At 41.3% G+C, this 11,276-nt stretch overlaps 1 protein-coding gene across 1 annotated transcript in view; it reads right to left on the reverse strand.

Annotated features, from left to right (window-relative positions):
- APPBP2 (amyloid beta precursor protein binding protein 2) overlaps nucleotides 1-7,073 on the reverse strand; it is a 133,591-nt gene extending 126,518 nt beyond the window's left edge. The window contains exon 1 of the mRNA XM_086360505.1: nucleotides 6,956-7,073. The gene's annotated coding sequence lies outside the window, so the exon portion shown is untranslated. The remainder of the gene's footprint in view (nucleotides 1-6,955) is intronic.
- Between the last annotated feature and the right edge of the window lie 4,203 nt (nucleotides 7,074-11,276).

Below are 11,276 nucleotides of genomic sequence, written 5' to 3' on the forward strand. Positions count from 1 at the left end.
CCATACCCAGGCTGGGTGCTTCAGAGACGTGAGTCTACTTGGTCTAAAACAGGGTTCCCAGTCTCAACACTCTTGACACTTTGTTTTTATATTTTTGGCTGTGCCTTGGGGCTTGCAGGATCTCAGTTCCCTGACCAGGGACTGAATCCATGTCACTGGCAGTGGAAGTGCAGAGTCCTAACCACTGGGCCACTGTGGAATTCCCCGACACTCTTGACATTTTGGACAGGATAATTCTTTGTTCTGGAGCTTCAGTAGGGGGAGGGGGTGTCCTGTGCATTGCAAGATATTTAGTAGCATCCCTGATCTCTACCCAACTAGCATTAGATGCCAATAGCACCCCTTTATTCCACCTGTGACAACCAGAAATGTCTCGAGACATTGCCCAAAGTTTCCTCAGAGAAAACGGCCTTGTGGTTAAGAACCACTAATCTAAAAGTAATCTCAGACTTCCTCAGTGTTCTAGTGGTTAAGAATCCACCTGCCAATGCAGAGGACACGGGTTCAGTCAATGGTGCAGGATGAGTCCACATACCCAAGGACAACCAAGATGATAGGCCACAGTTACTGAAACCCGTATGACCTAGAACTCTGCAACAGTAGAAGCAACCACAGTGAGAAGCTGAGCACTGCAGCCAGAGAGTAGCCCTTGCTCACCGACACTAGAGAAAGCCCTTGCTCAGCAACGAAGACCTAGTGCAGCCAGAAATAAATAAAAAAAATTTTAATATTTATTTATTTTTTAGGCTACATCAGGTCTTTTGTGGCATGTGAACTCTTAGTTGCGGCCTGTGGTAATCTAGTTCCCTGACCAGGGATCAAACCCGAGCCTCCTGAGTTGCGAACACAGAGTCTTATCCACTGGACCACCAGGGAAGTCCCCAAATATTTTTTAAATGAAAATTTCTAAAAATAAAAGTTAATCTCCTGTAAGCTACTTCATGGAGAAGGAAATGGCACCCCATTCCAGTACTCTTGCTTGGAAAATCCCATGGACAGAGGAGCCTGGTGGGCTGCAGTCCATGGGGTTGCTAGGAGTTGGACACGACTGAGCGACTTCACTTTCACTTTTCACTTTCATGCATCGGAGAAGGAAATGGCAACCCACTCCAGTGTTCTTGCCTGGAGAACCCCAGGAACAGTGGAGCCTGGTGGGCTGCTGTCTGTGGGGTCGCACAGAGTCGGACACAACTGAGTGACTTCACTTTCACTTTCACTTTCTCCACTTGAGAAAGAGTTGTGGAAAGTCATTCTTCTTCTCTCACCACACTGGGGAAGCGTGCAACGTGGACTTCCTTATAACTCGAAATGAAGAAAGCGAAGGGTCCCACCACATCACTGAATCACCGGATCAACCAGGCCTTATGTCTGTCCTTCCTCTGGATTTAATTTTGAATAATAAACCTTCTAAATGCGCTTGCTCATCTTGTTGACTCTTGTTTGTCTCCTTCCTTTGTATCTGTTTGTTTTTTTTGTGTCTCAGTCTGTTCCCTTTAGCGTGACATTCTGTTTGCACTGTTGGTTTGGTTTTCTACTTCAGTTTCCCAGCAGATACTAACTTTAACTCTTTCTCCACTTTTTTTTTTTAAATGTATTTATTTATTTGGCTATGCTGGATCTTAGTTGCTAAACTCAGAATCTTTGATTTTCATTGTGGCATGCAGGATCATTCGTTGTGGCATGTGAGATCTAGCTCTCTTGCCCAGGGATCAAACCCAGGCCCCCTGCGTTGGGAACACAGAGTCTTAGCCACTGGACCACAGGAAAGTCCCTCTCCATGTTTTTCAGGAAGGCTAGTTATCTCACCATGGTCACCTGGTTGGGACCAGGCTCCCAACTCCAGGCCTTAACCTGAAACCTCACAGACGACTTTCTGCACACCTGAGGGGCACCTGGAACACAGCAGTCAGAACAGAGGTCTGACTGGGCTCCAGAACGCTTTCACTGCTCCTCAGGCTCACTGGTGCCCTCTGCTGATACTAGGTCAGGAGTCTGCACCGCTCCAACCTAAAACCAATTTTCTCTGGAGTTGTAAGACCTTCACTCGAACCTGTAGAAGTGGGATTGAGAAATAGAAACAGGAAGTCCAAAAATTTTGGGCTCTTGGAATCAAAAGAACGTGTCAGTTCGAAAGGCTTAGACGAACATTTTGGGGATATGTGTTCTTCTCTAGCCACAGTGCCTTGAACAGCCTTAGTCCAAGGTAAGAATTCAATACATATTTGCTGAGTGACTGTGTGCTGATGAGCAAATGAAGGGCTGGTCTGCGGAGAAAGGCATAGTTGACACACTTTATGCTCCTAGAAATATAAAAAGAACAATTGTCTTGGTTCCTGACAAGTCCCTATTCAGGGTCCTGCCTTCAGATTCCATGAGACACTCCTGTATTTGTATAACAAATCTGTAACTGGGCAAGACCCTAGGGGGTCTTCCCAGGACAGATCCGCCACATACCCTCTGCCTGCCTCTTGTCTGTGGAAAACGTCAGCCTTCTAGGTTTTCTCTGAGTTTCAAAGCTTTAATTTAATCAGAGAATTGAGGACTTTCCCAGTGGTGCAGTGGTTAAGAATCTGCCAACCAATGGAGGGGACATCGGTTTGATCCCTGGTCCAGGAAGATTCCACGTGCTGCGGAGCAAATAAGCCTGTGCACCACAATTATTGAAGCCTGCCCACAGCCTGTGCTCTGCAACAAGAAAAACAACCGAAATGAGAAGCCCAGACACCGCCCCCACTCACCAAAACTAGAGAAAGCCCACGCACAGCACCAAAGACCCTGTGCAGCCAGAAATAAATAAATAAAAATAATTTTAAAAAATCAGGGAAGTGAGAAAATGCAGAAAGGAAGGAAAACAAGCGAGGCAAAATAATAGTACTTTAGCCATTAAATGAGTCAAGGACTTTTAGTTCCTCCTCAAGGACTATGGATAATATTCTGAGTCATGTCCTTTGAAGTGTTTTGCAGAGACTGGAACCCCACCCAGTGCAAAAAGTTAACTGTATGCTGCCTACAGGGCTTCCCTGGTAGCTCAGCTGGGAAAGAATCTGCCTCAATTCAGGAGACCCCAGTTCGATTCTTGGCTGGGGAAGATCCCCTGGAAAAGGGATAGGGTTACCTGCTCCAGTATTTATGGGCTTCCCTGCTGGCTCAGACGGTAAAGAATTCCCCCTGCAATGTGGAAGACCTGAGTTCAATCCCTGGGTTGGGAAGATCCTCTGGAGGAGGGCATGGTAACTCACTCCAGTATTCTTGCCTGGAGAATCTCCATGGACAGAGCAGTCTGACGGGCTGCAGCCCATGGGATCCCAAACAGCTGGACTCACCTAAGTGACCAAGCACAAGCACATGCTGCCCACAAACATGTAGACCCAAGACAGGTTAGAATCAAGTTGCTCTTTAATATGCTGTCTAGGTTTATCATAGCTTTTCTTCTAAGGAGCAAGCGTCTTTTAATTTCCTGGCTGCAGTCACTGTCTGAAGTGATTTTAGAGCCTAAGAAAATCTGTCACTGTTTCCACTTTTTCCCCACCTATTTGCCATGATGTGATGGGACTCAATGCCGTGATCTTCGTTTTTTGAATGTTGAGTTTTAAGCCAGCTTAGAGGGTAAGGTTTAGAGGCTTGTGATTACCTTCCCAAGAAAATGAGGCACATCCCCTACTGCATCCGATCCTCAAACAATCTGGAGGAATTCGATTGACTTTCCACAGGCTTAGCTTTGCAAAGAGGATGAGGCACAAAATGAAAGGGTCTCTTGGACACACCCAGTATCTAAGCTCTGAAGTTTCTCCATTAGTTGTTCTCCTCATGTAGCCTGTAGAATCATTCACTTTGTCTCTTTGAGAAATGTTTTTAAATACAGAAAAATATAGAAAGTAATAAAATGAACACCTTGTCCTTACTACCAAGGATTGAAGATTGTTACCATTTTTGTTATACTTTTTTGTTCTGTTTCAAAGAAGAAAAATATCACAGATGAATTTGATGTCCCTTTACCTCTCATTAGGCATTCCAGAGTGTTATGACCTGTTTCCTCTCCTCCAAAAATATCACTGCCTTGATGTGTTTGTACTTTTTCCGTGCACTTTTTAGATTTTAGACTTTAAATTACCTTATATTTTCTGTATATTACCCAAATTATATTACTTTAGCAATATAAAGTATTGCCTTACATGTGTTCAAATTTGTATAACAATGTGCTATGACCATATCAATTTGTTTTCATTTAACATTATTCATTTTATATCTTGTAACATTAGTTTTGGTCTTCCCAGGTGATGCAATGGTAAAATCTGCCTGCCAATGCAGGAGACACAGAAGACTCCTGGGTTGGGATGATCCCCTGGCATGTGTGTGTGTGTGTGTGATCACTTGTGTCCAGCTCTTTGTGACCCCATGGACTGTAGCCTGTTAGGCTTCTAGGGTAGGAAATGGCAACCCATTCCAATATGGTTGCCTGGAAAATTCCATGGACAGAGGAGCCCCTTGGCAGGCTACAGTTCAGGGGGTTGCAGAGTCAGACGTGACAGAGTGACTGAGCACACACGTGACCTTACTTTTGAGATATATCCATATTGTTACAGTGTACTAGTTAGTGATGCTTTTGGCTGAGAATAGTGTAAAATCCAACCAAGAGTTACTTCCCTGAAGTAACTAGCTCACTTGGTAAAGAATATGCCTGTAATGCAGGAGACCCCAGTTCGATTCCTGGGTCAGGAAGATCCCTTGGAAAAGGGATAGGCTACCCACTCCAGTATTCTTGGGCTTCCCTTGTGGCTCAGCTGGTAAAGAATTCACCTTCAATGCGGGAGACCTGGGTTTGATCCCTGGGTTGGGAAGATCCCCTGGAAAAGGGAAAGGCTACCTACTCCAGTATTCTGGCCTGGAGAATTCCATGGACTGTATAGTCCATGGGGTCCCAAAGAATTGGACACAACTGAGCGACTTTCACTTTAAAAAAAGAGTTACTTAAACAAGGATTTTTTTCCCCCACATAGCAAATACTCTAGAGGTAAAGGGATGTTGGCATTTTTTCCATGGCTCAGTAATGTTAGGACCAGAATCTCTGTATTTCTTTTGGCATTTCCTTTCCTTTCTGATTGTATGCTGGGGGGAAAGGCAGCGCCAACTACATTTGTCTTGAAAATCCCCCAACAAATTTCCATTTATATTTCATTGATCTTTTAAAAAATATTTATTTATTCATCTGACTGTGCCAGGTCTTAGTTGGGGCACGTGGGATCTAGTTCCCTGGCCAGGGGTTGAACCTAGGCCCCCTGCATTGGGAGCATAGAGCCTTAGCTACTGGATCACCAGGGAAGTCCCTGTATTTTCTTAATCTTTATTATCCAAAGATCCAGGTGCAATGGAGTTTGGGAAGGGAGTGTTGAGCTTTTATATCTTCTACAGAGGAGATGGCAAATGGAGACAGGAGTTAGGAATGTTAATAAGTCAGTCAAATAATGTCTGACATACTGTTCCTGAAAGAACATACCTTCCAACTGCTATCACAGTCATATGAGTACACCACATACTCTTATCTATTCCATTTTTGATGGATGTTTTTTATTTTCGCTATTGCAAACAATTGTGCAATGAATATTCTTGCATTTGTCTTCTAATTTTGTAAAATCTTTATCACCTTCATCAAACACAAAAGTTGTTTTAATTGCTAAATCATGTCCAACTCTCTGTGACTGCATGGACTGTAGCCCTCCAGGCTCCCCTGTCCATGGGATTTCCTAGGCAAGAATACTGGAGGGGGTTGCCATTTCTTTGTCCAGGGGATCTTTCTGACCCAGGGATCGAACCCATATCTCCTGCACTGGCAAATGGTTTCTTTACTACAAGGCCACCAGGGAAGCACCCCGCCCTACCCCGCCATGAAAACTGGCTCTAATGAATAATATATTTTTGCTTAGCAAGGATTTTGAAACAAAAAGTTCAATATTTAACGTTTTTCCTCCTCTAGCATCACTTTCCTGGGGTATAAACTTGAAGTGAATTTATGAGTTTCTCCTTGGGCTAATAGGAGTTTCTGGGAGTAGAAAGCCAGTAAACATATGAACAATTTCCTGCTACACATCAATCAATAAAGTCTAAGTGTATAAAGACCATAATTTGAATTCGTTCATGAGCAAAGACTAGGATATATCAAAAAGAAACAAAACGAATCAGACATCTCGGAACAGAACACATGGAATGAAAGCAGCACTGCAACACAGAAGAGCACAGGGCGGTTCAGAGCCCAGCAGACAAGACCAACCACACTGGTTCCTGGCCGTCCCCAGTTCCTTTCAGGAGAGGAATAGGAGATTTCTACTCTTGTCAATGCAGATTCTTCACATTGCAAGTGAAGAAAAATTCAAGAGAAACTGATTTCATTAAAAAGGGAAACTGGAAAGACCATTGGTGGGTCCAGGGATAATCATAATATTATTCAAAGCTTGATGCCACAACTAATACTCAACACAGCCAAAAATAAATAAATATATTTTTTAAAAACCCACAAAGCTCAAATACTGTCGCCAGACCTAGCTCTCAGATCTTCCTCTTAGTGTTAAGCTTCATTTTCAGACTGGTTCCCGTTCAATCCCTGGGAACTAAGATCCCACTTGTCAAGAAGCAATTAAGCCTGGGCTTTGCAACTAGAGAGTCTGTGTGCCACAACAAAAGCTCTCGCAAAGACGGAATAAAGATCCCGAGTTCGGCAACTAAGACCTGACACAGCCAAATAAATAAATATTTAAAAAAGAGTATTGGAAGATATTTCATTTTTATTGTTTACAATAGTTTATTGCAGTAAGTAAGCAGAGTAAGCTATGTTATTCTCATTACAAAGCCAGTCTCAGTCATTTTTTATGAATTCTTTAACTTTGCCACCTCATTTTTCATGAAAGTTCTTTCAAGAATAATTAGACAATAGAAGCTCTTTCCACCACTTAGCACCACTTACCCGATTAATCAGTGCTCTCCTCTGCCTCCAGAGAGGACACGGATGTCCAGACGCCCACTGCACACTGAATCTTTGGGTTAGACTTTGATTCTGCTAGACATTTCTGCTCCCAGGTGTTGAGTCAACGCTGGTTCACAAACCTGTTTGTTCCAGTTGTTCTAGTTTAATTAAATGTTGCATAACATGATGAAGTATGAGTGGAAGAAAAATAAAGTTCTCTCTATTAAAAATTAAATGGAAAGCTTTATTAATAACAAAGGCAAATCAGTTTTTAAAAGCTGTTGTGAATTAGGTGTGGGTGAGAGAGACAACTGGAAAAGGTGGATGGTGAGTTGGATAAGTTATAAAACCCAGCAGAATTCTGCATCAAGAGCACTCTGTACCAGTTTTGAAGGTCTTGTTCACTTTAAGGAAGTAAAAACTGAAAGTCATAGGTGATACACTATTGATGTGGTTTATGGCAGAAGGAGGCGTGCTAAACCCCAAACAGTAGACTCATATTCAAAGTAAAGGTCTTGGCCCTACATCAAAAGACTGGCAAGTGAATATATGGGAGTGTAAGTTAAAATGTTTAAAGTACATATGTATTCATGTGGCGAAAGCTACAAATCAAGCAGAGAGGTCAATGAGCAAGAGAAATGGAATTGAATTAGTAAGCAGAATTACTTCTTGTTAGCAGGTAAGAAGTAGATGTTTCAGGAAAGTAAAGAGGATGGAGCTCAGATTATAGGAAAGTAAGGTGAAAAAATAAAACCACTGAGAAAATTTAATCAAGAAGCTTGATAGAAATAAATCACTACTAATGATCATAAGAACTAACATTTATTGAGTGCTTATTGTACACAGGTACTATCCTACCATTTTCTATGCACTATATATATATATATATGTTTTTTTTTTTTTTACAATTCATGAGATAGTACTAAGTAACTTGTGCCAGATTAAACCGCAAGAAAGTGAAACTGATTTTTCTGGTAAAGCACATGCTGGAGGGGAAAAGCTCAGGATTTTTCTGATGAGAGGATATTCCAGAAATAAAAATAAAAGGATTAAATCAAAAGCAAATTATAAGTATTAAGTGTTCTTGCTAGTTGACCAATATTCACTAAAAGATACAAGCTTCCTGGACTTGCCTGGTGGCGCAGTGGATAGGAATCCACCTGCCAACATAGGGGACGTGAGTTCCATCCCTGTGCTGGGAAGATTCCACATGCTGTGCAGCAGCTAAGACTGTGCACCATGACTGCTGAGCGCAAGCTCTAGAAGTCGAGAGCTGCAGCTACTGAGCCCACACACCGCAACTACTGAAGCCTGTGTGTCTAGAGCCTGTGCTCCACAACGAGGCGAAGCCACCAAAAGAGAAGCCCATGCACTGCAGTCAAGAGTAGCCCCTGCTCATGCAACTAGAGAACGCCTGGGTGCAGCAACAAAGACCCAGTGCAACCAGAAATAAAAAAAATAATAAAATAAAAAAAGAAAGAATAGACAAGAAGGTCCTGGTGCATAGCACAGGGAACTATATTCAATATCCTATGATAAGCCATAATGGAAAAGAATATGTGAAGAATATATATATGTGTTACTGAATCACTTTCCTGTAGAGTAGAAATTAACACAACACTGTAAATTAACCATACTTCAATGAAATAATTGTTAAAAATAGCTTACCTTTAAAAATCAACTCTGAACTCCTTTCTAAGTTCACTCAAGTCCCACAGACTGGACAGAAAAAGAAAATCTGGGGGAAAAAAATTATGATATACCTTACAAGTTCTGCTCAACACAGAGAAGGCAGTGAGTATTCTAAAATGCTCTGTTCCTGCCATAGCTCAGAAACCAACATTATGATATTAGCACCTCTAAATAAATCAATTGCTTAATTTTGCTAGTTTCTATCTTAAAGTGGTCTTCTCTGATTTTGTCTCTAATTATGAAGGGCGCACAATTTGGAGGTTGGAACTTCCAACAGAAGCATAGTAAGCAGTTGTTGTTCAGTCACTCAGTCATGTCTGACTCTTTTCGAGACCGTGGACTGCAGCATGCCTAGCTTCTCTGTCCTTCACCATCTCCCGTAGCTTGCTCAAACTCATGTCCATCGAGTCGGTGATGACATCCAACCATCTCATCCTCTGCTGTCCCCTTCTCCTCCTGCCCTCAGTCTTTCCCAGCATCAGGGTCTTTTCCAATGAGTCAGTTCTTCACATCAGGTGGCCAAAGTATTGGAGTTTCAGCTTCAGCATCAGTCCTTCCAGTGAATATTCAGGGTTGATTTCCTTTAGGATGGACTGTTAACTAAAACTAATAGCACAGTACTTCAAGGGTAAAATAAAATGCATTCCTCAAAGTATTAAATGACTTTTGTTTAACTTTTCAGAAACTGATAAAATGGAAATTTTCATCAAGGAAAAGCAATAATCAATCCAAGAGTAGGCTACATCTCTTTAGAAGAAAAGCCTAAGTGGGTAAGTAAAGCTATCTAAAGTGAAAAGGTATGAATATTCTTTCCACACTAATGACAGCAAAACCAGTTAAGTGCAGAAAACACGACAGATTGGATTTCCATGGCTAATTAAGAACACATACAGGTTTGACACCTTTGGGACTCTGGCAGCCGTGATTCTAATTTTGTGTCTCCTACCAATTTACATTTGCACATGATGAATGAAACAGTGGTAGCCAGATTAGACTGCTTGTTTTGTTAAATGCTGAGTTGCAAAAACAACAGGGTGAGAGTAAAAGCAAGTTTAAGAATTTAACCTCTTGAGACACAGTATCTCATAACTCTAATTGCGAAGGGTGACTCTAATAGGTGAGCAATGGACTATTAGCCACAGGAAGAGACAATAGCAAATTAATTAGTGTCTTATTTTTCTTCTAAGATTAATTCTTACAGTATATGTTTGAAGATTTTGAACTCAGTCATTAAAAGCAAGATATGACTCCCAAGTCAACAAATTAGTAAGAATAGGGAATACCGAAATAGATCCAAGTATATGAAAAACTTGCTGTTTTAATAATGGGAATATCACTAACTGATATATCAAAAAATAAGGTCATTGCACAAAAGACATTGGGAAACATACCTAGTTGAAAGAAATTCAAATCTAATTCATGCCAAAATAATTTCAAATAAATGTGAATGTAAAAACACATTTTAAAACATAAAAATGCTAGAAGAAAGCATGAAATTTTAATCCCATTTAGCTGATCTCAAAAGTGAAAAGGACATTTGAAGCACAAACCCACTGGAAATATAAAAAAGAAAAGCTCAACGTGTTTTAGTATTTTCTATCCCATCTTTTATTCTAGCATTTAAAAAATATTTATTCCTTTACTGTTATGAGCAATGCTTCTGCGAAAATCTTCATATATGTACCTCTTGCAAAGATACTGTATGATGAATTACTAGCAGTGGGACTTCTAGGTCAAAGCATGCTGCTGCTAAATCGCTTCAGTCGTGTCCAACTCTGTGCGATCCCATAGACGGCAGCCCACCAGGCTCCCCCATCCCTGGGATTCTCCAGGCAAGAACACTGGAGAGGGTTGCCATTTCCTTCTCCAAGGCATGAAAGTGAAAAGTGAAAGTGAAGTCGCTCAGTCGTGTCCAACTCTAGCGATCCCATGGACTGCAGCCCACCAGGCTCCTCCGTCCATGAGATTTTCCAGGCAAGAGTACTGGAGTGGGGCGCCATTGCCTTAAATTTCATTTGATATGGACTGAAGCTAGAAATAAACTAAAGGTTTATGAGAGTCTCCACATCTTTCCCACTTCTGATTATCAATCTTAAAAGGATTTTGCCTGTCTGATAGGTAAAAATTTCATTGTTTCTTCTTGTACTTTTACATTGTTTTCCCCTTAACTTAGCTCTTTTATCCACCTGCCATTTTATTTTAGAGTTGGTCTCAGTTAAGGGCTTCACCTTTTCTCCTCTTCAGAGATGGTGAGTTGTCCCAACAAATGGATAGCCAGGTGTCCTAATGTCAGTTCATGAATCATTAGGCCTTTATTCAACTGTTTGAAATGCCACAACCATCATATATTCTCTTCACATATATATATTGATCCTTTTCTGGACTCTCTCTGTGCTATTGTCTCCTGGTCCATTTGCCCTTTCTCTGCCTCTCCCAACTTTATAGAATATTCAGGTACCTTCAGGACAACGAATCATCTTAATAGTCTTCATTTCCGATAACATGTTGGCTATTCTTATCCATTTTCTCTTTTTGATACATTTTATGTTTATTTTTTAAAACATATTTATTTATTTATGGCTGCACTGGATCTTTGTGGCTGTACTCAGGCTTTCTCTAGTTGCAGCGA

Source organism: Bos grunniens, chromosome 19 (genome assembly GCF_055505025.1).
Source record: "Bos grunniens cultivar Pamir isolate PY7600 chromosome 19, Bosgru_T2T1.0, whole genome shotgun sequence".
Taxonomy (NCBI): Eukaryota; Metazoa; Chordata; class Mammalia; order Artiodactyla; family Bovidae; genus Bos; species Bos grunniens.